Source organism: Phyllostomus discolor, chromosome 5 (genome assembly GCF_004126475.2).
Source record: "Phyllostomus discolor isolate MPI-MPIP mPhyDis1 chromosome 5, mPhyDis1.pri.v3, whole genome shotgun sequence".
Classification (NCBI taxonomy): domain Eukaryota; kingdom Metazoa; phylum Chordata; class Mammalia; order Chiroptera; family Phyllostomidae; genus Phyllostomus; species Phyllostomus discolor.
In genome coordinates this window covers 117,445,738-117,456,350 of record NC_040907.2, presented here as the reverse complement: position 1 = coordinate 117,456,350, position 10,613 = coordinate 117,445,738, and the positions used below count along the sequence as shown (strand labels likewise).

At 42.3% G+C, this 10,613-nt stretch overlaps 1 pseudogene; it reads left to right on the top strand.

Moving 5' to 3' along the window:
- Positions 1 to 3,331: 3,331 nt before the first annotated feature.
- Positions 3,332 to 9,381, top strand: LOC114497121 (annotated as a pseudogene).
- Positions 9,382 to 10,613: the final 1,232 nt, after the last annotated feature.

Here is a 10,613-nt window from a genome sequence, read left to right as displayed (position 1 = left end):
GCACAAAAAGAATATCAGCTATAAGACTGTAGGTTTTTAAAAAACTATCATACGTATGTTAAAAGGTTAATATTTGTTAAATCTGGGTTGAGGTAAAATACATTACTTATAATATTATTGTATATTCTTGTGCATATTTGGAAAATTTCATAATTTTAAAATTTAAAAGTAGTATTTTATTATATTTGTGAATACTGTACAAGAAGAAATTTTTCAAAGTCACAGCCTAAAGAGTTAGTGCTCCCCCCAGCCCCAGCTTCACTGGGGTATAATTGACAAATAAAATGTGTATATATTTAAGAGTAGTACTTGAAGTTTGATATACATATACATTGTGAAATATCACCATGATCAAGCTAATTAATGCATCCATCAGGTCATATACTTACCATTTATTTATTTGTGTGTGTGTATATATATCTGTTGTGGTGAGAACACAATGTAAAAGAGGTAGGGCTTTTAAAAACTGAATCTTTGTGACATCTAGTGGTAGCAGAAACAGTTACAATTTAGTTATAACTAGAATCAACCTTGATTCAATGTATCATTTATATCTGAATTCTAGGTTTAATTAAATTGTCACAAAATTTAAAAGCTTGTGTTTTTATTTTTATTTGTGTTTTTAGTAGTCTATACTTGAATATTTTTTATGAGGATGACACTTTGGAATAGGTTATCTTGCATATATTATGTGGTTCAACCACTGGTCTGAACGTGTATTATTTCATTCATAGAGTTCCCCAGACAATGTCCCCCTGTCCCCTCACCACCCTACTCTTTGGATCAGTGAGAGCATTAGGAACAAGCTCTGATCTTCTCCCTTACAACCTGCTACACACCCAGCTGGCTAGGTGTCCCTCCCTGCACCAAACCTGTACCTCTGCATGATCTTTCTAAGCCATATAAGGCCCCACAAGTTTTCCAGGTTCCCAGCTCTTCCTATGTTCTTTACATCCACACAATCAGCTTCCAAGCCAACCTACAGAAGGTGTCACACCCACTAGTTTTCTTTTTTTCTTCTTTTTTGTTGTTGATACTATTACAGATGTCTCCATTTTCCCACCATTGTTTTCTTTATATCCCCTACTAGACTGTGAATGACTTGAGAGTAGGAACCATGCCTGAGTTCTTACTCAGCATGAGTATAAGCATGAACTTATATGAGCATATAAGTTCGCCTCAGAACCTAGGACTATTCTTGGCATGTACTAGATACACATTAAATGTTCATTAAATTAATTTCCACTACTACAACCTAGATTCAGACATTCATCACCTGAAGCCTAAACAATGGCAAATAGCATCCTAAGCCCAAACCACCACTTAAGGATCTTAAAACATCTCTTTGTAAAATAGCACCACTTTCTCATCTTTCATTCCCAATAAATTTGTTCAATGTACAGTCCTCATTTCCATTCTTATTGTCACCAGATACTGGCTAAACTTCTTAGCTTAGAATTTAATGTGGTTCACAATTGGATTCAGATCAACATTCTTTTTTTTTAAATATATTTTATTGATTATGCTATTACAGTTGTCCCATTTCCCCCCTTCTCTCCCCTCCACCCTGTACCCCCCTCCCACCCACATTTCCCCCTTTAGTTCATGTCCATGTGTCATACTTACGAGTTCTTTAGTTTCTACATTTCCCGTACTATTCTTGCCCTCCCCCTATCTATTTTCAACCTACATTCTATGCTACTTATTCTCTATACCTTTTCCCCCTCTCTCCTCCTCTCACCCCCCTGCTGCTCAGCCTCCATGTGCCCTCCATTTCTGTGGTTCTGTTCCTGTTCTAATTGTTTACTTAGTTTCTTTTGGTTTTGCTTTAGGTGTGGTTGTTAATATTTGTGAGTTTGCTGTCCTTTTACTATACATGTCTTTTCTTCATCTTCTTTTCTTAGATAAGTCCCTTTAGCATTTCATAAAATAAGGGCTTGGTGATGATGAACTCCTTTAACTTGGCCTTATCTGAGAAGCACTTTATCTGCCCTTCCATTCTAAATGAGAGCTTTGCTGGATAGAGCAATCTGGGATGTAGGTCCTTGTCTTTCATGACTTGGAATATTTCTTTCCAGCCCCTTCTTGCCTGTAAGGTCTCTTTGGAGAAATCAGCTGACAGTCTGATGGGAACTCCTTTGTAGGTTACTGTCCCCTTACCTCTTGCTGATTCTAGGATTCTCTCCTTCGTTTTTACCTTGGCTAATGTAATTATGATGTGCCTTGGTGTGTTTCTTCTTGGGTCCAACTTCTTTGGGGCTCTCTGAGCTTCTTGGATTTCTTGGAAGACTGTTCCCTTTGCCAGATTGGGGAAGTTCTCCTTTATTATTTGTTCAAATACGTGCTCAATCTGTTGCTTTTCCCCTTCCGATTCTGGTACCCCTATAATTTGGATATTGGAACGTTTAAAGGTGTCTTGGATGCTCTTAATCTTTTCCTCAATTTTTTGAATTCTTATTTCATCATGCTTTCCTGCTTGGTTGATTCTATCTTCCTTCTGGTCCACTGTATTGTTTTGAGACTCATATTCCTTCCTTTCACTATTGGCTCTCCTCCGCGTGTCTTCCTGCATCTGTTTTATGGTAATCTGCATTCTTTCATCTAAATTTCATCCAAAATTCACCAGTTCCGTGAGCTTTCTGATCACCAGTGTTTTGAACTGCGCATCTGATAGATTGGCTAGTTCTTGGTCGCTCAAAAGGATGAGTCCTGGGGGACTGATCTGCTCTGTTGAAAACATAGTTTTTTTGGGTTTTTTTTTTTTCCCCCTGTCTGTCCTTTTTTTTTTTTTCCGGTCTGGTTGCTCTTGTTATGGTGGGGGGCAGAGCCTTAGGTGCTCGCTGGGCAGATCAACATTCTTGAACTTCCTCCCTCACTACATCCCTGCAGGGATCTGCTAGTCTTCAAGCATTGCACAGGCGTTCTGGGCTTCGTTTCTCTGCTCACCTCGTCCTGCCCACACACAATCAATTCTGTACCTTTGTTCTTTGGTTTTTTGATGTGTTTTGGTCCCGCACTTCCTAGAAACTGTAAGCGAGTTCTCTCCTTGTAGAAAGTTAGTACTAACTGCCGAACTGGTCACTGGAAGCCTGCGTCATTATTTACCATCTTGCCTGTGCTTTGCTCGAAAACTGGAAGAGGGCTTCTCAAAGGAACTAACTACCTCTCACACCAGTGTGTGCACTAAAAATCTAGCTAATTCCTCAGAGGGGAGCCAAATAAGAGATATGTCGAAATGAGGAAAACTAGGCAAATGATGAAAGACCTTTGAGGAGTCAGCCTTGTCGGCATCCCTAGCCCTATTTCCTCCTGCTGGAGGGGGGAGGCTGGCTCTTCAAGTCGCCCCTCCCCGACTCCAGCTTATGCCTGGTGCAAGCACTGGTTTGTCCTCCAGCGCTGCTGCATGAGTAGCAACCCTGACGTCTTGGAGTACTATAGGAACAAACACTCAAGCAAACCCACTTGTGGGATAGACCTCAGCGAGTGTGCAGTGTGGATGCATGCGGGCCCTGGCTTTGTTTGGAAGGAATTTCAGAATAATTTCGTGTTCATTGTTAAGGCTACTTTTCGTACATTCTATCTGGTGGCCAAGACCAAGGAAGAAGTGCAGGTGTGGGTATACAGCATCATATAGCCTGCAACTTCGGCCATCTGAGGGGTGGTGCAGATTCTGTGAGAGCCCCTCTCACACACCCTCCTCCCTCCAGCCATTTCCTGCTCGCTTCCCTCACAGTGCCCACACTTCAGCTCCTTCTTGCCTAGAGATGGCCCAAGCTCTAATACCACAGCTACTGAGGAAACCAGAAGTAAGCCTGCCTTACTGATGATCTGATTCTGTCCAGCTGTGAGACTGGAAGAGTGTGTCATGCCAGTTTACCCACCAGATGTGACAGCTGGTCAAACTCAGACTGTTCATTGATGTTCATTCGATGATGTTTTTGTTGGTGGCCTACAGCCACTGTCCTACATTAACTCTGCCTACCCCTCACCCTGTGGGAATGGATCTCAGGAGACGTCTTACTACCAAGGCCTCAGGCTTCCCTGATCTGGATAGAGATATCAGTGGGCCCTCTGAGGACCACTTTTCTTCACCATTCTGGAAACTTCCTGACATTCCACCATTCAGGTAGATAAAAACCAAGGTTCCTTGTCCTGTGGGGTAAAAGAAGCAGACATTGTATCCAACATGTCACCTCCCCACCCTCTAAGCCAATCCATCTCTCAGAACAGCGCCAAAAGGAAAAGCTCCTATGGGGTGGGCACAACAGCATCAAGAAACCAGAATGCACCATGGCACCCAGAAGAATGTTTCTCTGTAGCTTAGACAACATGAGACCATGGAAAGCTGATGTAGAAGGCCAACCTTTAAGACACCAAGACAGGCAGCATAGTTTAAATTTGCCATGCAGGTTCTCCCCAATGTGCTCCACAGCTTTAACCAGTGAATGAAGATAGCTACATGCTGATGGGCCCCCTAGCCATCATCTCTGGTCTCAGATCCCCATGCAGGTCTGATGATTACATCCCAATGAACTCAGGAAATATCTCCAGCCCACTGCCTGAGTTACCTGCTAACCTGGAACCTCCCCCAGTGAGTAAAGATCTCAAGCCTCAGAGGAAACCATAGTCATCTCCCCTAGACCTGAGAAATCTTTTTACCATCCAGGAATATGAATCTCTAATCAGGACCCACATTGTGCTTTGCAATTAGACCAGCTTTCTCTCTCCAGAAAAAAAATGGCATTAATTCTGCAAGATTTTTTGCCAATTCTGTTTCCAGAGAAGAAGAAGAAAGCATCACCCAAATAAGGAAACACTGAACAGTCAATTCCTTGATCAGGGGTGCTCTGATGTGCACAAAGAACTTCAGCCTAGATTATTTAGCCCTGGACTTCAATCAGCATCACCAGACCCTGTACAGCAGAAACTTATCTTTTCAGAAGAACAAGGAGTAGACTATATCCAAGTGGATGAGCAGAAGACATGAGCTCTCCAGAGCACAAAACAGAAATGGATTGATGAGAGGCGATCCAAAGTAGAACGAGGAAGAGAAAGAGAAAGGGAGAGTGAAATATCAATGCAAGAGAGAAGCATTGACTGATTGCCTTCCTATAAGTACCAGAATAGACTGGGGATCATACATGTCCAGACTGGGGATCAAACTTGCATCATAGGCATGTGCCCTGACCAGAAATCAAACCTTCAACCTTTTGATTACAAGCTGACATGCCAACCAACTGAGCCACATGGGCCATGGCAATGGTTTGATATTTTTCACTAGAATCACACTGATGTTCACCACAGGTCAAGATCCAAAGAGAATGTCTAATTTCCATGGGCTTGGCAAGAACCTTTGGGAGAGAGGACCTATTTGTATACATTAAATGGAGAAAAGAAGGAAGCAGTGTCCTCCAAGAGAGGACTCACTCTGATGGACTCCAGCCCCTGCCCTCGCCCCCACATATTGCCTATGTTTGCTTCTCTGGCCACACTTGTCTGTGCACAGAGCCTCAAGGATACTTAGGGTTGGCTCTACAGCCACAAGAGACAGAGATGGAGGATTCCACAGCCATGGACTGGCATGTAGAAAGCTCAATTCGTTCAGACAGAGTAGGAACAATAACAATAAGGCTTAAGAGAATATTTTTCTGAGTTGGTTAAAAATCTTGCCAATGGTGATTTGGAGTGCAGACTGAAGCCAGTGTTACTGTCAGGAAGACATTGTTTGATTCCAGTACCTGAAATTGACCTCTCTCCTGTACTTCCATGGAAATTAAAAAATTTCCTAGCAGAGAAGCCCCAGCCTCATCTGATCCTAACACCTGAAGACATGGTTGAAGAGATCAAGACCAGCAATGGTGGGAGAATATGCACTCCTTACATCATAGGTTGCAGCAGACAAATAATTTCTATCTCCCAAAGAAAGACAATTCAAGTGATGGGGCAGTGAGTCCTGGGCTCCACAGTAAACACATCAGATGACACCAGTGGCTCTAAGGACATAATGGTTTAAGCTCCTACCTGTGGCTGGGTATTCTATTCCCATTGGCCTTTTTCCAGTGTATTTTCAAGTGAATCATATTCTGTCTTCCTTTAAAGGACCTTGAAAGCTTGGGATGGTAGATATTATTGCTCCCACCTTGAAGAAAAGAAATTTTAGAACCAGAGGAGGGTGTACTTTGCCCACAATCACTCATGGATCTGAGACACAGAGTCAGGTTTAGAATAGATCTGGCCACACTGCCCATTGCAGGTTTATTCCACCATCTCACACTGACTCTGAGGGCTTTCAGGAAGTCAATCAGTTTGGTCAGCCTCAGAGACCTATGGGTAACATGTGCAGACATGAGACAGGTCATCCTCTCCTCTCCCTTTCATAGAAGTGTGAGTGTTTACTTTTATGCTTGAGTGTATGTCAAGCCAGGGTTTCTTTGCATGGTGTGCAAATGGGGAACTCTGACATAATCAGTAATTACCATCAGAAATAACTCCTGGCAATTGGTGTAAAATCCATTCTTGGATTGCAAGGTCTACTTGCAATGTGTTTCCCATGGGTAGGCTAATGCTTCCCATGGGAAGTCATAAATTTTCCCTGGCTATCCTGTTCCAGACGAAGGCTCTTCAGTGATAAAGAGTTATGATCAGGAAAAAACCACAAACAAATAAAAACCAATGAGTTGCATTTCCAGGTTTCCTGGCTAATTCCCCACCCCCTGCATTTTGGAGTACTAGGGTTTAGGAGACTCAGACGAAAGTCTCACTCGGGCATGGGATTTTATTTGATGCCTTTTCCTGATCCTTCTGAGCACCTGCGGACAGAAGACAGATCTGAACAACTGGGAATTAAGCAGTTACTGCTCCAATGTTTCAAGTGACACTGTATCCTTTATAGGAGGATGAATCAAATAGGCAGGCAGGTCCATGACAGTTGGGGTTACTCAGGACAGTTGTAGGCTTTACTGCACGGTTTGGGGGTTTCAGCGTGCCCCAAAAGTAAATAAATGCCAAAGACTTGTTTTTTTCAGATCATAAAGAAGTAAGTTTGATGTTAAAGGCAGCAGGATCTGGTAACATCACTTTCTTCCTGGAGCAAGGTGGAAGGAAACTGCTGAATCAAATCCTTAGTGAGTGCAGGCAGAGCAATGAGAGGGCTCCCTCACCCTGGTGCCAGCTCCATTTCACCACACACAGAGGCTGGAGCTGTAAAGAGCTGCTTTCTTCCCTAAGTGACTTGCAAAGAGTCACAGAGCCTCAAGCAAGAATCTAGGGCTGCAGATGGCCAGCTCCCATAGATGGTAGCTTCCTCATATGTGGAGCACCTGTGTTTAGACCACGGAGTACCTGACACAGGCCAGTGCAGAAAAATTGCATGCCCAAGTATAAAGAACTACACCAGATTGAAAATAGAATGGAAAAGAAGATACAGCTGAAATTATGTTGATAGTGAAATGTCATTCAATTGACAAAAGAAAATCTTTTTCTGTAAAACATTTCCAGGGACACATTTATTGCAGGAAGCAATACACACTTCAGTGGCATGACTTGTTTGTATGGGATTAATTAGCAATTTTAAAAAAACAGATGACTTCACTCTCATTTTGAGGGTGTATGCAATTATGTCCTGCTTTGATTAAAACTGCTAATGGAAGGCTACTCAAAAGCATAATGATTCAGGGATACAAAGTACAGATAGTTTTTGAGCTGGCAGGAGCATATGTTCCTGAAAAAGTCACAAGTCAAATGATGCTGGCCAAATCTTGTTTTTTGATGAATATAAGGCATGTGTAACAGAGGGTTATGATTTTGACCAGGTTCTGTGATTTTTTTAACAAAAATCATCCCAGATTCCATTTCAAGTCAAGTGCATGTATAATGTCTGTACACTGTACAGGGCACTCCTTCCTCAGAGATTTGGGAATCAAGAGAATAGGACAATGCAGCAATTAATTCCACATTGTTTTCTGGTTTCTTTTTGTTTTGTTTCTTTCTATCTTGTTTTGTTAGGAAATTCCTCCACTTAAGGAATTGTGCAGTATAGAAGGGGGCATTGAGGGTCTTGAGTCTATAAGTCCCTAAGGCCACAAGCCCACAAGAACTTTGGGAGTTAAGCTTTTTTGCAAAGGGATGTGCCCTGAGGCCCCACACGCAGCCTGGCTGCAAGGGCATGGGGAGAGACAGTGGGAATCAGTGCCCAGACCACCACACTGTGGAGCCAGAATTGACCGAATCGTGGCCTTTAGGTCTGAGTTGAGATTGAAGGTTCCCCACAGGCCTGGCTTTCTCTTCTCAAGGCCTCCTTTGTCCCCATTCATACCATTTTGTACCCACAATCATGCCGATTTTAAAAGTTCATTGTGCTTTTACTATTTCATTTCCAGCATTAATAAAAGTTTTATAAGGGAGGGGGAAAAGCCATTGATTGAAATTGGGATAAGCCCTTATAATTTTTGATTGGAAGACAGATAGATGGCTCATGTTTCTGAATAATGTGTTACACCAACTTGATCTGTAATATTTTGACAAGAGACTGGAGACAGTGACAGCAGGAAAGTGACAAGTTAAGAAACCCATTTACCTCTGGCTTCGGAACATGAGAGAAAGAGGAGCAAATATTAGGCTCACTGTATTGCACTGAAAGTATGATAACCACAAAGAGGTTGAGAATGACACCAACCTTATAAATTGGGCACTTGGAATATAATGAAGCCACTTATGATATTAAAGAAGTGAGGAGGAGAAAAAACTCCTAGGAAAATAAAGTCATCTCTGTTTTAAACATAGCTATTTTTTAATGCTCTTAGTATACCCAGATACATTCAGTAGTTAAAATATGTCAAACAGAACAGGGCAACAAGACGAGCCCCAGCACATACCAGCTGAACAACTCTGAACAGTTACATTATGAAAGTTCATTTTTCCAGACATTCAAACACAGGCTCATTTCAACAATCTCATAAACCCCTAATAGAGTTTTTGTGCTGTTCTCTTCTCTCTCCCTCATGGATTCTCTGCCTGACCCCTTCCCACCCAGTCACAAGTCCCCTCTGTCTTGCCTCAGTCTTTATAGTGTGTGTTTAAGCTGGATAATAGGCATCAGCCCTGCTCCTAATTTAGAGTCAGGCTCCTTGGTAGGAACACAGCCCTTCCTAAACACTGACTGCTTGGCTGGGCCAAAAAACTTGCAAAATCCTCTCGTGTGAACTATGCCCTTCACTAACTCTCTCCTACCTTGATCTCCCCTTCCCCGCACCCTACCTGTCCATTCATGGACAAGAATCAACTTTGAATAAGGCCTCCCACCTCCTTCCCTAGAGCCACAGTACTGGCACCCAGCTGATAGTGAACATGGAAGCTACCCACTCCATTGTTGCTGTCATTTGACTCAAGGCCCCGTGGTCTTATGACAGTTTACCAATCCTCAGTTCTAGGGCACCTCCAGTATCCACTGACTCTATTCTACCCCTGTGTTTGTTATGGGCTGTTGGAGAATGTAATTTAAGAGTTCTGTTTGATAAGATATCCGTTTACCTAGCACAGTACCTAGCATGTAATAGCAGCAGTAGTAGCAACAGCTTCACTATTTAGTGCTTTCTAAATGAGCTTTCTAAATGTTCAGCAGTGCTTGAAAAGCTTTACATGAATTGTGTCATTTAATCTTTTTTTAAAAAAATCCTCACCTGAGAATACGTTTATTGATTTTAGAAAGGAAGGTAGGGTGGAACAGAGGGAGGGAGGGTGAGAGAGAAAGAGAAACATTGATGTGAGAAAGAAACATTGATCAGCTGCTGCCTGTACCATGCCCCACCCAGGGATCAACCAGTGATCAACCAGAGAACAACCTGGTATTACCTTGCAATCTTTTGGTGTAGAGGAAGATGCTCCCACCAACTAAGCAATGCAGACAGGGTTAAGGAATTTAATCTTCATAACGACCCTAAGAGGTAGACACTACTACTTGTTATGCAGATGAGAAAATTGAGGCAGAGTAGGCATTCATAAAGTGTTTTTAGAATAAATAAACTTAGTGTGGACCCACAGAGTTGTCCAACAATCATTTTACTCATTTGTTCCTCTGCCAGATATTTTAAAATTTACCCTCACTGAAGTACCTGACCAACTTCTGCCCTTCCCACCTTTACCAAGAGGATCAGGGGTATATATTGAAAAGTCTCCAGTGTACCACTATCCCAAATGTTAATCTTCTGCATTCAAAATGTCTTTCTCTATACTTTTACCACTCCTGGAAGTGAGAAAGAAGGATCCCCATAGTGCTTTCATCCCTCTGTAATTTTGTTCCACATCCAGTTCTTCTGGAGCCCTGCTCTAACCCTCCTGAGCCACACCTTCAGTGTTACCTCTCAACTCCCCAAGTTTCCTATTGCCAAAACACACACACAAAAACCTTCTTTTCTATCCACAAAGGGAATCCTTTCTCAAATGCATTACATCAAGTCACTCTCTCTTCATCACCACATTTTTCCAAAGAAAAGCTTTACAATCTCTTTCGCTTCTTTACCAGAATTCATGCCTTTAATCACATGATCTGAATTTCACCTTCTTGTCCTAATGAAAACTGTAAAAATCCTTAAGGCCATCATGGGTCTTCCCATATA